Here is an 18175-nt window from a genome sequence, read left to right on the forward strand (position 1 = left end):
TGTCATTCCATGCCTGCTCCGTGCTGAAGGCTCTCTGGTGGGAATTGACAGGAGACACAGGGACAAGTTGAGACATTTTCACTTCATTCCAAGGCACTATGCAGTCATTGAGAGCAATTTGGGGCAGGCAAGTTGCCTACTTACAGCAGTGCTTCTGCTGGGTGTCTCCAAATCAATGGCTGGGACGCCACAGTGTTGTGTGAGGTGGCCCCCATTTTCTCTACCCCTGTTTGGGTATCAGAGGATCCTCTTCCTGGGACTGAGACATCAGGAACACAACCTCCCCACTATGTCTTATCAGTAGTCACATACAATGAGGCTAGACATTTTCTGAGTGACAAATCTTTATTCTAGATGATACATATGGGATACATATGGGGACAAACTGCTTAGCGGGGTCACTGGCCCACAGAGGATACCCAGGGTACAGCTCTGAACAGCTTACAGCTTCCTTTAATTTTTCTCCCTCCTCCTTAGCAGGAAAGTTTTTCAGACATTAAATTCTGCCTATTTTTACCAAGGGAAGTCTCTTGTGGGCATTTCCACTCCCTTCCCCATCTGCACCCTCCCCGAGATGCCTAAGTGACACGCTGCCTACCCCTCTGAGCCACCAGAGGAGTCTAGAGACCTCTTCAGCTCTTCTCTTTCTGGCCCTGCCTGGGGCAGCTCCTTCCCTGGCAATCTGAACAGAAGATTCTTCCAGATCTGAGCTTTAATTGAACTAATTTTTTTTCATTTTCAGCCTTCCATCTGGACTCCTAAAGTTTCCATTTTGCTTGTTAAGATCCTGAAGCCATTCTGGCTTTAAGCAAATGTTTGCCAAACACAATCTATGACTGAGGGACCAACAGATGGAGACATCCTTCTTGTTTTCTCAATAGAAATGAACTTGACACCCAGCTCAATTTAAATCAGTAGGCATTTGTGGAGAATCTACCATGTGCCAGGTACTCTTTTAAAAGAGTTGGGCAGAGTATAAGCATAAGCATGCTTTCAGCTGCGAGGAAAAGATTGTAACTTGAAGTGCTTTCTTAAAAATAAGGAAATTTATTACCGCACAACAGAGGTAGGGCTGTTCCAGGTGTGGTACAGGGCTCTGGCTCAACTTCTCTGAAATTCACTTGGCTCTTAACATCTTTCATGTGTTTTGTCATTGGATGACCACCCCTGCATGACTACAGGACACTTGTAGAAGTTTTAAAAGTCACAATTTGTCATGATAATATCTAAAAACAGAAATCAGTCTTTTGTTCTTCATTTGTATTTTCAGAAATGAGGAAACCATTCCCAAAAGCTCTTTAGAAGTGTTCCCTTCACACGTTATTGGCCAGAACTGTGTAACATGTCTATGCCCCCATACCAATCACTGGAATGGGATTACATGACTGGTTTGGACCAATTAAGATGTACTGAGGCCAATCCCTAAAGCATGTGGCCATGTGAAAAATGGTAGATGATGGCTTACTGCAGGGGTCAGAGGTCAGAGGGAGCATCTTGCTGGCAGCAGGAGGAAGAAGGTGGTGGAGTCACCTGTGGAAGACACGCTGGCCTCTGCCCCTTCAGGACTTCACCACCAATAATTGCAGAGTGGACTGAGTGCATTCTTCTGAGGTCCAGCAAGCTGCAGATCTATACTTGAATGCATGTAGCCGTGAAAGTATTGACTAGTTTAGTAAAAGAAGTTTACCCAGAAGCTAGAAAGAGAGGCATATACTTCAATTTTGTAATAGTTTTTAGAGATCTTAAAAGACCTGGCCATCAAGTGAAGATTGGTACCATATTTCTAGCAGGAAGGGGACTTAGGATTCATGAATCTGTAGTCACCGAAGTTCCATGTACTTGGTTGTTTGGACATAGCAAAAAGTCCTCCAACTCGGGTACCACCTCCTTCAGGACGCATGAGACCATATAAAATTTTATTTATTGTTTCTTGGATTCATTTTTCAGTCTTATTATTAATCATAATAATGACTACTGCCATTAAGGCTTTAAACTCTACACAAATTATAATCCACCTTTTCATATTCTTCAATTAAAAATAAAATAATTACAATCCACCTATTTAGGAGTTAGAACTGGTTGTGGAAAAGTATGAATTTTACTAGAAGATCCATATTATTTTAAGCCCTTCTGTAAAATATGAAAAAAGTGCTTAGTATTCTGCATAAAACTGTGTTGTTAAATATATGTGCAATTAAAAAATGGCCGATCCCTCAATAAAATCAGGGTTCTCTAAGGAGGGAGTAAGATGTGTATATGTGTGTGAAAGTTGGATTGGATGTTGGTAAGGCAACCAGCAGAGTTAAATAGAAGGTCAATTTGGTGCCTTTTCAAATAGGATTGGTGATTCCTTATAGCTTCGTATTGATTGCCACTATTTTTAAGCTTCTCTTTTATTTTTCTTCAAGTAAAATAAGAATTGTGACCAATAATTACAACATGTGAAATCTTTTCTTAAAGAAGGACTGAAGTTTCTTCTGTTACATCTGCTGGCTCTCCCTCATGGTGTCATCCTTCCTTGTGTGTTCAGTTGTGTGCTTCTAAGCTTCATTAAAAACTTATTTGAGGGAATTTTTTTTGAAGTCTAGGAGGAAGGAGGGCTCCTCCACAAAGTACGTGCACTTCCTTCTGCCAGTGCCCTGGAAAATAACCAGCCCATTATTAAACTGACTTCGTAGTTTAGTGAAAATTTGGAAGTTTTTTACTTTGAAGTAAAGCATTCTAAAGCACAGGGTCCTTGCTTGCTCAGGACTCAGAGTAGTACTGGCTGGAATGAACATCTGTGTGTGTATTAAATTTGGAAGGATTAAGGCTGGATTAGTGTTTAAGGTGTGAGCTGGAGTCAGGAGCTAAAATTGTCAGGAAAGGTGCAGAGTGACCTGGAGTTCTGAGCATGACAGTAACCTTTTAAAGTTGTGGTTGAAATAACGTGATGGGGTGAGATTCAAAGCTGCAGGTTTGAGGGAGAAGAGATGAAGAATGTTCTGGAAGATGCAATGAGGAACAAGAAGGATATCACCTTTCTACCTCCTGACAGTGACAGGAGAACTGGAGAGGGAAAACAGCCGTCGCTTGAGAGGGCTGTGGGGGAGCAGCCTCCTGTGGGGAGAACCAGGCTTCCAAGAGAGCAGGACGTGAAAGGAACACTCAGAGAAGAGGCTGAGGATAAAGGGCATTTTGCTAACGGTGGATTGTGCATCCCAGAAGGCCTAGACCTAGGGTTTCAGGACTTGCATAGGGAGAAAGGGACAAAATGTACTATGTGCTGAGCCTTATGAGCATTAGAATGTAGGGGTGAGAAAGGCACTTGAGATTCCAGGGCTGCTTGTGGTAACTGATACAAATAGGCATTAAGGGCTTAATGAGGTTAATATTGGAGTCAAGACACAAGAGTGTTGGGAAAGCTGTGAGCATTGGGGGTGAGAAAGGTGGGGGTGGTGGTGCCTCGCTCTGGATCCTGGATGACAGAAGTAGGGAGAACTGGAGAGGTGTGGCCTTGGTCCAAGTGTATGAGGCTCTCTCTCGACCCCTGTTCTGAAGCTGGTTGTTACTCTGAGCTTGTAGACCTATCTTACAGGACTACTGCTCCATGGCACAGCCTTTAGAAAAACCTCATTCTGGCTCCTAAAAGGGGAAGGGGAACTAATGTTCATTCTGTGCTATGTGCTAGGCTCTGTGCTTCTTGAGTATGTTATCAAATTTAATCACCATGGCATCTGTACTTCGTGTGGATTATTTTTATTGAAACCACTTTGTGGATGTGAGGACAGATCTTGGATATTCCTTTGGTGTCTTTAATGGCGTGCTTTCTGGCTTCACAAGCACACACTGCACTGGGGAGTAAATTCCTGATTTATAGGTGGGTAGGGACTTTAGAACACTGGGATTTTATGGGGACAGGGCAGGTGTCCCCTTTACCCTCCATCAGCTCCCACAAGACAAGTGTTTTAGGGGAGAAACATGTCTTATACTGAAGGTATGAAGAAGACTGTTCTGAATGCTGGATCCAATAGGCAGGGGGCCCAAGGAGGGCACCAGGTGGGGCCCTAGAATGAGAGAGGTTCTGGAGGGCAAGCCGAGGAGCCTATGCCTAATAACATCACCGTGAGGAAATGTGTGCTGAGCGCCAGAGTCACAACCTTTAAACACCCTCCTCAACACTGCCTGGTCTTAAATCGGACATTTCCTGCAACACATAAGCAGGAATTTTCCTCTAGGAGCTGTTATCTTCAAGTGCATCAAGACATGGAAACTCAGCAGCAAGAAAAATTTATATACTTCTCTAAACATCTTCCATGGACAGCACAGGGGAATGATTTAAGGGACAGAGAGCATAGTACAGAGCACGTGGATCATTTTTAAGGTTTGTTACTTGGTTTTCTGAACTTAAATCACTGGAGAAACAATCCATTACATTGTGACATTCGGGGGGAAGTTCTCAAGAGGGTATCCACCTGGGAACCCAATGAATTACTAGCACATTTTGCAATTGAGAGCTCAAAATTTTATATGTAATACGTAAGCAATCTGGATAAAATTTATGACTTTTTAAAGTTTCACAATTTCATTTCCAATGCTGGATTTATAGGTATTCCCATGGGGTGTGTTTTCCTTCTCATGGTAACAACAAAATAATTTTAGCCTACATATTTAATTTAAATAATTTGTTAATGTAGAAGGCTCCAGGAAATGCAAATGAGCATATTCCCTGATTTTCATATTTCCTGACCACTTTTTAGCACCACATATGGTTGCAAACTGCAAAGCCTTTTTGAACAAGACCCAGGCCGGTTTTCAAATACCAGTGCAGCCAGTGTAGGTTCAGTGGGACTCGGGGATCATAATTTACATTCTAGAGCGCCTGAAGTGGAGAGAAGGGAAAGTTACAGGCCAAGACTTGTCTCTGTTTTCTTCCCTCCACAGTATCAGGCATAGTGGCACCAATCAAGCTGGAAAGCTTGCGTTACAGCACTGCTCCGGGTGAGCCGCCTCATCCCCACGAGTCTCTCTGGGCAGGAGGCTGCCTGGGGTGCTAGCTGTCTCCCCTTCCTGGCACATGTACATTACATTTATATCCATACATCCATCCATTCAATCAATCGTCCAGGGATATTTACATGAACACATTGGCAAATTGTGTGTGTGTGTGTGTGTGTGTGTGTGTGTGAGAAATTTCCACCCCCAGCAGCCTGCATAGGCGCTGTGCTTTGTCTCGCTTCGGGTCACCCATCACCAGAGCAGTGATGGGGGAAGACACCTGCCTCTGCGGGGCTTCCAACCCTGCATTGGTTCCTTGTGAGCGCGGAGACGAGTGGGTCCGGGACTAAGGGAAGCCCACCTTTCCGCAGCGTCTAGGTGGCAGCACAGGAGGTGTGGGGTGAGGTTGGGGAGGGGGAAGGGGTGGAGGCCGGAGGCCGGCGAGAGACGACGCTCTCCCTCGCCGCTGTAGGGTGGCTGCGCCAGCTTTGGGTGTGGCCTCGCCGGGGCAGGTTTCTTCCGAGCCACCGGACCCCGCTGCTTTGAAACGAGGAAGCTCGAGCTGGGGTCTCCAGTACGCCAAGGGGCTAAGTGTTTCTGAAAATACAAACAAAATTAGCGTATTTTGAGAGAGAGAGAGGTTTCCCCCGCAAAAGGCCATTTCCAACGTCTGCCTGTGAGTCCTGTTGTCTGGCCCTATCTGCCGTTGGGGTGACCCCCGGCGCCCGGCAAAGTTTCCTCCTGTTTACTCCTGCTGCGCCCCAAGCTTCGCCTTGACTTGTAAGTCAGCGTTGGGGTGGCCATGGGGGAATGGGCTTCCTAGCCCGGCCTGGCGGCTCCCTGGAAGCCAAATCAAAGTTAATAGGTCAGTCCCAAGCCCAGAAATAGGAGACAAATTCTTATTCCCCTGGCGCAAGCCGGGTCCACCATTCAGAATTCCTTGCTGTCCCGCGGGACCAGACCCGGGCGCCGCCCCCAGGTGCGCAACGCAGAGTCACACCCTGTGACTAATTAAGGACTGCGGCCCCTTCCTTCCTCCTGCTGCGAACTCGGAGCCCTGACTTCTCCAGAAGTACCTGCGACTTGAGGGTGGCCCCAGCTGCCCCCATCCCGCACCACAGCCGCGCCTCGCACCCCGACTTCCCGGACGTCAGCCCGCCCCGCACGGAGTCGTGCGCGGCTCCCGCCTCCCCCGCGCGCCGTGACTCCCTCCCTGCGCGCGGCTCGTACTCTCGCCACGCCGCCGCCCGGCACTGCAGCGCCGGGGGGAGGCGGCGAGGCGGCGGCGGCGGAGGACCGCAGCGTGCAAGCCAGAAGCCACTTTCGCGCCCCTCCTTTCGCCGCTGACACGCTCGGAGGAGTCACCACTCCGTGCGCCGCAGGAGAGAGTGGCAGACGTAGGCGGCCCCGGGGAGCGAGCCCGAGCGACGCCCGCGCGGCCGCGGCAGAAGCTGCGAGGGCAGGGGGTCCCCGGCGGCTGGAGCGGTGAGTGAGGGACCCCGGCAGCGGTGGAGGGATTTCCCTTCCCGACCCGGACGCCGGGCGCAGCAGCCTGGGGAACTTTTTGTAGCCTTTTAGAAGAGCAACTTTGCCCCACTTGCCCCCAGGGAAGTGGTTGCAGGTGCCAGGTGCTGCCCGGTCTGGCCGGGCGCCTTTTCTGTAGCGGGACCTTGGAAGTAAGGGTAGAGCAGATGCAGTGAGCCCGGTTTGCCCGGGGTGGGTCAGGGTATGCGGGCGCGCTTTATCCCAGATTCCTTGGGGAGGCAGGTGGGCAGCCGCCTGGTTGCGGGGACCGTGCCCGCCTTCTGCGGGGACCTCCACGGTCCTTTGCTTGCGTGGTTCGACGGGCAGGGGGAGGTTGATTCAAAAAGGAGCAGCTCCGAAACCCTGGCCCCCAACCCAGCCTTGGGCTCAACTTTTAGGCGGGGATCCCTCTGCAGACGTGCGAGTGGCGGGAGAGCAGAGGCAGCCGCAGTAGGCGCTGCCGGAGCCTGAAAGAAACATCGGAGATTTAAAAACTATTCCACATAAATCCCCGAAGCCCCTGTTTAGTGTCTTCGCAAGAACAAGCGAGGGGTGGAGAGCACGAAAACCTGCAGGGCTGTTTGTAAGTGTTTGTACTTCACTACATTATGCCTCCATCCACCAAAAACCTATTGAGCGCCTACTGTGCGCCAGGCGCCGCAAAATAGACCCACCGGTTAGGCTCAGCTGGGAGAGGGGCTATGACGCGTAAACAGACTAATTAGTGAGGTAATTTCAGGTGGTAACGAAGGCTGGTGGAGGCGATCACCCAAACACTTTACCCGTTTCTGTTGGCGGGCTCTTTCCCCTCCGCCTCTGTTCTAGAACTGGGAAGACTTCTCCAGCGTGCAGAGGGGGCCACCCGGGTCTGGGCCGACTAGGACTGCGGAATTTGGTGATGAACTTGGCAGGGGGGCAGCGGGCACCCCGCCGCAGATGCCCAACCCAGAGCATTTGTACGGGGACCTCAGGCGCCCGGCGCGCGGGGGCGGTGGGGGAGGGGCTGAGTCACAGGGGCTGGAGGTGCTGCCCAGACGGCCCGGGGTTGGGGCTCTCGCGTCACCAGCTACGTGTGCGAGTGATGCAAATGCAGACCCGCGAGGGGTGGGTGGGAGTGGGGGATGGGGGAGGCGGCGGATTCTCCGTCTGGGAGCGCGCGACTGTGCGTCAAAAGGCTCTCGGGTGATGGATGCCGTGCAGCGCAGCCGGCGCGGACAGCCGCGAGCGGGCGAGGCCACCCGGCCGGGGGTGGGGGGTAGGGGGGTGGGCAGACTGAGGCGGGGGCGGGCGGCGGCGCCCGGCGGCCGGAAAGCCCCGCAGGGCCGAGGCTGCGGGCTGGCGGGCGGCTCCGCAGTGCGCCGCAGTGCCGGGAAGGCGCCGCAGCGCCCGAGCGCTCCCCGGGGGACCGAAAAGATGGGGCGTCTTCTAAGGCGCCACGACAGGGATACCCTGATGGTCTCCTCTCTCGCCTCCTCCTTTCATTCTTAACTGACAACGCGAGAAAGTTGTCTCGGTTTAATTCTGATCCTTAATCCTGGAGGAGCATTTGGCATTAATCTCTTTGACAGCCACTCATTTTCAGTGGCAAATTCTGAAGGACCTCGTGCTCGTGTCAAGTTTTCATGTGAAAGCGTCAATGATTCTGTTCCTCAGTCTGTAGTGCTCATCCATTCCTTCACCATTCGTCAGGAGTTCTGTCAGGAGGCCTGGCCTCTGAGTGGGGTTTCAGGAAGGCTTACTAAACAGTGTGCCTCATGCCTCTTTTATAACATAAAAATATGTTTTTTAAAAAGAAAAAACACCCAGTGCTACAAATGCATTCCCTGGTAGAAAATAAAAAGCCTAATCCACGTTTCATTCAATGTATTTAAAAAACAAACAAAAAAAGGACCTCACTTTCTGAAATCCTAATGGGAAAGGTTTTTCTGTTGGCTTTCCAGAATGACACCAAATCTGCATTATATGTGGCAAAAGGGATGGAGAGGGTGGGGTGGGGTGGGGTAGGGGATGTTGAAGGGAGGGAGGAAGGGATAAAAGCAGTTATTAAAGAGCCCAGAGACAAAGATCCTAGTCTCATTTTCCCAAGCATTGTGTGACGTCACGTTGGACAAGTTACTTACCCTCTTGAGTTCATCCTCCATATTCGAGAAATGTGAAAAATAGCTGAGACTAGCTCTTATTCCAGAATTGTTTTGAGGACAAAAGAGAGTCTCAGAGAGTTTTAGACATACAAATTCTTTATGAAAGGAAAATATTATGGAAAAAATCCCTTTAAGGAAAAGGAAAACACTTGTCTTTTTAAAAAGTCTGGAGACTTCCCCAGGCACTGTTCCTTTAATGAAATTTGGCCTTCAATGTCAGCAGATGCAGACAGTAGACTTTTCCTAGCAGTCTAATGTAGGATCAAATGCCATTAGCTGCTGCCTGTCTGGAGAAGGAAAAGAAAAAAAAAAAAAAGAAAGAAAGAAAGAAAAAAAAGCTCCGATTACATCTGAGTGTTTTGATGATGCAGTAGAGAAATCAAATTTATTTTTCATGACCCAATGACAGTTAAAAGTAGCTTCTCTGGTCTGAGCAGCAGACTAGCCTACAAGCTTTTAGGTAAAAATCCTACTCATTATTAATGCTGCCCTATTCCATAAATGTCAAAGGTGCCTCAGAGAAGGATGCAGTTTCCACCCTCAAGATTACCACAAAAGGCATCAAAATACACAGTATATTATGTGACCACAATTACCAGAAAATCCATTTCCTATAATTAGAGATATTAGGTCTTATTCTGAAGTAAACTTGTTGATGACATATTTCATCAAATTGATGTGTCAAATTGTCTTCCTCACCAGATCACTGTGTTGTTATTCATATTACTCATGCATAATGGTAGATCTCTGTGAATACTAAAAGTTAAAATGCCCTTTTTAATTCTGTGTGGCTGCACCAGGGGAAAACCTACAATTCACTAGTGCTTCTTGGTTCCACGTTGCTGGGGGTTCTGTCTGATCCCTGGTTTACAGCATGTATATCATTGCTCGTTTAACACAAACTTCGTCATTTAAATGAAGTCTGTTTGCAAACCTAGGAGAGGTAGTCCCCCTACCCCAGCTTCATGCATTGGTACAATTTTGGTACAACATTGCTAAATTATTTTTGTTTTTGCTTTTTCAATTCCAGCTCTATTGAGCAGCCAGAATAAAATGTTGCAATGGATAGAATTTGAAGCTTCTTTATTTGACACCATGGAAATAACAGTGCGGGACAAAATTACCATTTTAATTCTTGCCAAAAATATGTTGCAGGGGGTATGAGGACACCATTCAGTTTTATCACAAGCACCTCTTGTAACAATGGCTTCCCTTATTGGGAAGAAGTGAACACAGTGAAATGAGTGGAGAGGGGTGGAGTGGATGGTTTGGTCCTTTCTGGTTATAATTGTCTTTCTCTGTGTGAAATACAAAAAAATATGATGAGTTATTTTAAATTTGAACTGTTCTTATAAATAGAATATAAGAAGTGTTTTGGTTAACTTGTGTTGAAATTCTACATGGAGCTATGGGCTGGCTCTGTTTTTGTAAAGTAATTGGTATATTAGATTTTGTATTATGCCATGAGGAGTATGAATTAAAGCATTTTAAAAAGACTAAATTTGAAAAATAATCATTTCAGCTTACTGTAAAGCAGATATGTTGATCAGCTTAACAAGACAACATTTTCAATGTTTTCTGATGACCACCTAATGCACACAATGCCTGCTGTATCTTTTCCCGTGTACAGTTTGCAATACAAATGATTAAGACCAGACACTAAGATCTATATTGATGGGCGTTAGTCTTCTCATAGCACTTGGATCCTCTTACAGTTCAAGAACACAATGAGATTTGTAACAAGTTAGACTGAGTGCCTCTCCTGTTTTTTGCCACTATTTGAAAATCCTTTGAACTAGAATCCTAGACTAGCCTAATAGATCAGGGTGCTCAAATAGTCATGTGTTAAACTCTCCTGGGGATCTTGTTTCAGTGAAGATTTCTGAGCCCCATCCTAGACGTTCTGAATGGGTGAATTCATGGGTGGGCCCAGAGTGTACTGCTCATCAGGCTCTGCCAAGTGGGTTGGATGCTGTCGTCTGGGGACCACAGTTGCATGAACACATGAACTAGTAGCAGGCAGTGCGACATGGACTTTCTAGGTTATATTGTTCTCAATATTTATTGACTATCTACTTGAAGCTCTCAGAGAAATCACATCCTAGCCGGCAAGACAGACTTCAGGATGACGAACTTCATTGGTAAGGGTCAGAGGCGGAGTGAGTAAGGTAGGTGGTTGGGAAGGACTCTGTGGAGACAGTTATGTAGATGGTATCAAAGAAGGACGGGCATAGGCAGAAGGGTCATCACATGTGACTGCTCAGTCTAGCGGCATAAAGACTGAAAACTTTAGCCTTTAAGGCCTTCTGGATGGTCTGGCCCCTGCTCACTTCCGTAACCTCATTTTGCATAGCCCCCAAACCTCTCCCATCCAGGCAATCTTTAAACATCAGTCCCCTCTTGCTATGGCAGCCGTACCACCTGCTCCAGCCTGCCTTTGTCACGTTGATGCCTTACGTTATTCAGATTCTAGTCCAGTCTTCTCTTTCTGGGGAAGCCTCCTAAACCTCTTTTGTGAGGTTAAAGTTCCCTCTCCCTCTCACAGTGTACTTTTCCTCGTAAATAAGGTTGTCAGAGACAAAGAGGATGCTCAGTTAAATTTGAATTCATTTTTAACATAAATGTCTCAAATATTACATGAAACATACTTATATTAAAACTTTATTTTTTGTTGCTGTGAAATTTAAATTTGTCTGGGCATCCTGTATTTTTATTTGGTAAATCTGGCGACTCTGTTTATAAAGCTCATCAATCTTACCATTTCCCTTTAAACAAAAATGAGATTCTTTCATTAATACCTATCTCTCCTGACTGAACTGTTAAATTCCAGGAGGTGAAGGACAGGATTAGGGAAGGTTGTTGTCTTGTCTTGCTGTTTTCTCCCTGGTGTCTAAGGAGCTCAGTAAATATTACCAGAGAATTAATGAGCGGTTGGAGAAAAATAGTGTAACCATAGACAAGTTTCTTAACCCCTCAGAGCCTTAATTTCTTCAGCTGTAAAAAGGTAGTTTTTACTATCTACTTTTTAGGATTGTGTGTGAAGTTTAAATAGGAAAAATATACATAAAGCTCCAAGCATGTTACTTTGTAGGTACTGTACACTAACAGTGTCTTTTCTCTTCCTCCAATGTTTGTCTTGTAAAATGAAAGGATTCCTTTTCAATGTATGAAATCCTGCTTCCTTTTTATTATAATGCAATCCTGAATGTTTCCGGCATTTTACCCAATGCGAGGGTATTCAGCTCTGCAGTTACAGCTCTTGGCACTCAACTGTGGAATGGTGACACCTGGGGCTGGCTACATGGACCTGTGGCCTGTGCAGTCACACGGGGTCTCATACTAAGAAGGGCTCTGTGTTAGGTTTATGCTCTGCCATCACCTTTTGAAATTCTGTGGTCAAGAGACCCCCATGCTTTCCTTTCGCGTTGGACCTTGCCAGCTATGTAGCAGACTCTGGTAGCCTGCGCGCATTTGTGTATAGCATGTGCATGGGGAGCATTATATTTAGTCTTCATAATCACCCTGGGGCCTCTCATTACTCAGGGAACTTGTGATTTTCTCCAGATACATGGCTTATAATTGACTGAACCAAGTTTAGTGTCCTTTGCGCTACACCGTGACTGTCATCACCTGACTGCAACCACCCAGTGTGTCCACACCTCTGACTGAGCATCCGGAGCTTTGGAAGAACTAGCCTTAGTTCTCCTTTCTTTGGTCACCTCCGTGGACCTTCCCTCCCCATCACAGCTCCTGTGGTTGCTGAACCAGGACCTTGAACTTCCCTGTCAGCCTTCGTAGGAAAACCGGGAACAGCAGCAGTTTGTTGCAGACACCGTTTCCTCCAAAATTCAGGTTGTAAAATCTGCAGATTCACACAAGGTAAATAGCGATCTTGGGGGCCGAAATTTTCCTAAGAGAAATATCTAAGATGTTTGTTCTTTGCTCACAGTCCCTCTGATGAGTCACACAGCGCCCGAGCCTCTGCAGCAGGGAACAGCCCTGCGTTCTGGCTGTGGGTAGAGCAGCTGACCCACTTTGTCATTTCAAACTCTGACTAGCCTGCTTTAAAATATGCTCATTTTAATATTTCTTTTTAATAGTCCTAAGCACACCATTTCCCCTACCCCCGAATTCCATTTTTGTGCTCATGTGGGTTTGTATTTAGGAAGTGATGGTCAGATGATTCTGTGGGGCCGTTCTCACCTTTGACCTCGTACTATTATTTTTTTCACCATGTGTCAGCATGCCTCAGTTCATGCGCATTAAACACAGTATGAGCTGCAGTAAACACAAAAGTAATTTAAGTAAAAAGATTATTATTTTTTAAAGTACCCAATTCAATCTGCAGCCTGGGTTTCCTATTGGCCACATCAGTGTGGAGGTGGAAGCATAGACCCACAGTAGCTTCTACAGTCATCTCTCTGGTTCTATTCCTACCCTGGTTGGGGATTCCCAGCCTTCTTTAAAGACTCCTTTCTGTTGCTTTGAGTCTTCAGAAGTGACTCCTGCAGTTCTTGCCCCTAGTTCCCTGCAGCAGCATTGCTACAGTGCTGCCAGACCTGCCGCCCACCGCCCAGGACGCCCTGGGTCCAGCATTATAGAATCTGCTGATACCACCATGGGCTCTTCACATCCCTGGGGAGTTTAGAGACTGTGTGAATGCATGGGGGCTGGTGAGAGGACACTTCAAGTGACATGGTCTCCTGTATTCACAATCACTTGTCCCTTCTGACACTGGCCCGTTGTCCTAGGCTTATAAATAGTGGGTCTGAAATTGCCTTTCTCTTGAGATGAGTCCTCGCCTGGGAGACATCTTAGTCTCTCCCTTTCAGACATGCTCAGAGGTACCAGAATATTCACAAATCATCAGAATTTTGTAAGATGTCCATGGTATCATTATTTGCAGTAGTGAAAAATTAGAAACAACCTAAATGTTCACCAGAGGGTAATCAGATCAATTATGGTTCATTTAAATAATGAATTATTACAAAGCCATTGAAATGAATGAGGTGAACCTATATGTGCTAACATGGAACTGTCTTGAAGATATGTTATTAGTTAAAAATTTAGCAATTTATTGACCAGAATATACGGTACATCGCTATTTTAAAAATTAAGGTATATTAGAAGTCTAGAAAGATAAAGACCAAACTATTATCTTTGGAGGAAAAGCTGGAGATAACCTGACACTTTCTACTTGATATATTTCTGAATCATTTGTGTTTTCAACATAAGCACGTACTGGTTTTATCACTAAGGCATTAGTAAAGGTGGTAAAAGTTAATTTCAAGATGACCTCATGATGCTATTTCTCCAATGTGTCTAAACAAATATAAATATGTCTCAATTAATGTTCCAGTGGTAAAAAGCAGTGCCAGTTTTTCCCATCGATACTCTTCTAGTCCGTAATATCAGTAAGGTAGTCATAGTTGTGAAAACATAAATTACTTTGGTACTCAATAAAACTATCTTCTTTTTGAACGAAGAAAGGCACATACCTATAAATGTTCAATACACAATACAGTGCCCCTTGTGAAGGACTGCTCGTTGCTAAGCTAGACTGTGAAAGCTGAGGACCTCCCCCTTTCCCCACCTCTGTTCTCAATGAATCTTATGTGTCCAACAGCTGTCATACGCCTGTATTCATATGCAGCATGTTTTGCTTTGAGAGACATTATTCATTCTACTGTGACTGTGTATTTGAGGAGACTGGAGATGAGCAGTTCTTTAATCTTCTCTTCCCATAGACCTGGAATGTCCTCCCTCCCACCATCCATCCTCCTCCCACCCCCAACATCTGCACATTGGTCCATGAAAAAGGCTTCTCCCTGTCCTCCAAGCCTCAGCTTAGAAGTCACTTTTCATGACTCTCCACAGCAGAATTCGGGTCCCTTTCTCTGACTCTCCAGTCCCATGCTGGCCACACTGTAGGAGTGCTTTTCACACTGTGTCATCATGGCCTCTCTGTATGAGCTTTCCTGAGTCCTTCGACTCAGGAATCCTTAGACTCTGAGGGCCTTGAACTTCAAGGAAAGAGGCCAAGTCATTGGGATCTTTGTAACTCCTGGCGCTGGACACGTAGGGGCTGAAAATATTTTAAAACTTTTTTTTTACTGAAGTGTAATATTCAGAAGGAAAAGGGTATATTAAATGTGTGTATTAAAAGGGTATAGCTGAATTGATTTTTACAGACTGGGTACTTCTCTTTAACCAGCACCTAGATCATGACAGATTCTTCCCAGTGCCCCAGCAGCCCCCTGCATGCCCCTTCCACACATAACCCTCTTCTGCTATCCTGACTTTAATCTTCGGGGAAGTGCCTAACACAGCTTTCCCTGTCCTGTCCTTTTTTTTTTGTATTTCCATGCGCACCATCTGGGAAACTGCTTAGCAGAGCCTTACTAGTGCCGATGGACATGGGAATATCATGGCTATGCCAGGGTGCCGTCTCTAAATGTCCAAACTTCCAGTCCACAAGGTGCCAGAGGCAGAGAATTGTCTCTGCTTTGGTCCACGCTCTTGGCTGCAGCACAGCTCTGTCTGTGACCTGAGCCTGAGTCTCTCAGGAGCTGTTTTGTCATTTGACCTGCACTTTCACCAGATTGGATGAGGTTCCTTCTATTTCTAATTTGCTAAAATTTTGCATGAATATATATAGAATTTCATCAATGCTTTTAAGCCTCTGGTTAATTGGAAAATCATTTCTTCTTAATAGATAAAGGCCCTAGAGCTTCCGTTTCTTTTTGTGTCAGTTTTGGTAAACTGCATTAAAAAATTTTTTTTGTCAATTTCATCCAGATTGTCAAATTTATTGCATTGTTACTTATAAGCACTGCTTTGTTTTTGTTTTGTGAACTCTGTGATTCTTGTATATAATTGTATTTTATTCATTGCTTTATCTAGTTAGAAGCTCAGTTAATTTTTTTGTATAGATTCTAGGAACTTTACAGAGTCATGTGGCATTATCTGAATTCAAAAACATATATGAATTATTTAAAAAGCATTTCCTATCTCATTTGAACCCGGAATCATTGCTGTGGTTGTATGCATTTTAGTTAAACTCATTATTTCTTTTATTTATCATTGAATAACAACCATAAAAGTATCAGAACATTAGTAACAAGATGGAATGCCAGGTACACTTAATTAATTAAAAAAATATCAAAGTGATAGAAGCCAGGTTTGTAGAAGATACCAGTTCTTTTAAGGGAAAAATATTGCTAAAAATGAAATACTCATGGGCTTGCTGCAGGCCTATTGGTTATTTAATGCTATCAGTGTTTATAATCTCAAAGGATAAATGAACCGTGATTTGAACTTTGATGACAGAGGTTTTATTTTGCAACAACCATGGGTCTTATTCAATCCTTGTTACATCTCTGTCTGCCTTTATGTGAATCTATGGCTCTGGCCAGCTTTGCCTGTTCTGTCCTTCAAGGTGATTGTTGGGGAGTGAGCTCAGGAGATACGCTTGGTGTGGTTTGTTGGAGGGTTCTCCTAATATCGAGCGACTCATACGGCTAGTGACTCAGCATTGTGTATTTATATACCACTGGCTAACTTCTACCCTTTCCCTGGATCCCACCCATTTTTTCCCAGTGTCCACTCATTCCCTGTCCAACATCATGAATTTCTCATTGACTTTTCCATTTCTCCTTTAACCGTGATTATCTCCCCTGTGTTGAGTGGGAAAGTATTTGCCAGACATTTATTACTACATCATGCTGCCTTACCAGTCACTCTAAAAGTTAGTAACTTAAAATAATAATCATTTCTTTTCACCCATGCTTCTATGGATTGGCTGGGAGCTGGCTTTCCTGGCTTTTCTCTAAGTTGCAGGTTAGGTTCAGATTTTTAATCCTACTTGGAATAATTGGCTATCTAGTTCATTTTATTTTTGCATGGAGATGGCAGAAGTACAAGACAGTTGAATGGAAATGTGATGCCTCTTAAGTCTAGGCTCAGAACTGGTCACTTCAGACCACATTCCATTGACCAAAGACCCCGCACATAGGACAGTTCCACATAACAAGTCATTGCCTCACTTACTGCACAGCTTTCCAGTGTCTTAGTAGAGATCCGTTTATGTGAAAATTTTATTTCTAATAATTTAAGCCTAGATCTTTTTCTGTTTTAGATATAAACACAAGTATTATTATATAGTCTTTATATATAGTATATATAGTATATTTTCCAGGAGTGAAGCTACTTATAAATCAAGAGAAGATTCTATTTTATTTATGTAAAATCTTACTGTGAGTTGTTCATCATTTCCAAAATCACATCACCGGTGGTAACAAACACTAGTTGTGATATTTAATTTGCTAATAAGCTCACCTCTGTTTGTCTACATTGGGGGTTTTTTGCATTCATGGTAATTCTACGTTTAGAAGCAAGCATCTTGTCTTCATTATGTATTCTAGAGCTACTGGGACACTGACGTATTTTAAAATATAATTTATAATTTCTTATATTTCTCCTATTAGGGTATTATGTGTACAGGTAGGTTATTTCATCTATGAAAATTATTTAATAAGGCATTGCAAAATATACATTATTAGTAGGTGCTGTTGGACTGCCCTAAATTCTATTTTAGCACTGTGTGTAATAAACTGATTTATATTCTGGGGTGGGAAGGGGCAGGGTGTAACACAGGGAGGGCTCTCCCATCTTAGCGTTGTGTCTGACGGGAACATGCTCCTTCTGTGACAACTACCACCTTACTCTTTTTAGTGGCTATTATGAAGGGATCGAGTGTGAGCTGGACCTGCTTACGGAAATGGTGTGTCTGCAGAGAATATACAAGCCTTTATCATAGTTCGCTTTTGAGGTTTACCCTAAATTCAAGCAGTCTGAGGATTTGGGCTGTGAAGGCACTGAGTCTTGCTCTGTTACTCTAATCTTGATTAGTGATGAGAAAGAACAGGGGAGGCTTAGGGGAGAGAAGAAACAGACGTGTTCAAAGATGGCTGCTCCAACAACTGTGCGGGATGCCCATAGCAATCTGCTGGTTTCTTTCTAACTCTGTTTTAAAAATACTGTTATTTTCTGAGGTCACTGCCAGACGATGTATCCTGTGGGATTGCCCTGCCAGAGTCTTCTGTGTATGAGAGTGGGAGGCCTCTGAATTGCTTCCAGAAGAGACTGACAAAAGAGGGAGTGAAAGCTTGGTGACCTATATCAGTCCATAGTTCAAAGACATGAATATTTTCCTATCAAATGAAGTTGACATAAGGGTAATTCAGAAGGAATAAATCACAAGACATTGAAAAAGTGACCCAGGATTGCATAATATCTGCCACTCTGTGTGCATTTTAATCTGAAGTTGGAGTATTGATAATGGCATCCCACTCTTCATCCATGGCGCACAGAGGACGTGTTGTTGGGGCAGAGCTTGCTTCAGTTATTGATAAATACATTATAGCTAATTGTTTCCCCAAACACTCATTACTGCGCCCCTCAATAGGTAATGATCGTGCCTGTCTTTTGGGATACAGATGTGTGTGCACAAGAAGGTTTGATTACATTCAAAG

The 18175-nt window shown here is 44.9% G+C and overlaps 1 protein-coding gene across 1 annotated transcript in view; it reads left to right on the plus strand.

Moving 5' to 3' along the window:
- Positions 1–6211: 6211 nt before the first annotated feature.
- Positions 6212–18175, plus strand: part of SV2C (synaptic vesicle glycoprotein 2C) — a 190080-nt gene continuing 178116 nt past the window's right edge. The window contains exon 1 of the mRNA XM_074360014.1: positions 6212–6462. The gene's annotated coding sequence lies outside the window, so the exon portion shown is untranslated. The remainder of the gene's footprint in view (positions 6463–18175) is intronic.

Source organism: Camelus bactrianus, chromosome 3 (assembly GCF_048773025.1).
Source record: "Camelus bactrianus isolate YW-2024 breed Bactrian camel chromosome 3, ASM4877302v1, whole genome shotgun sequence".
Taxonomy (NCBI): domain Eukaryota; kingdom Metazoa; phylum Chordata; class Mammalia; order Artiodactyla; family Camelidae; genus Camelus; species Camelus bactrianus.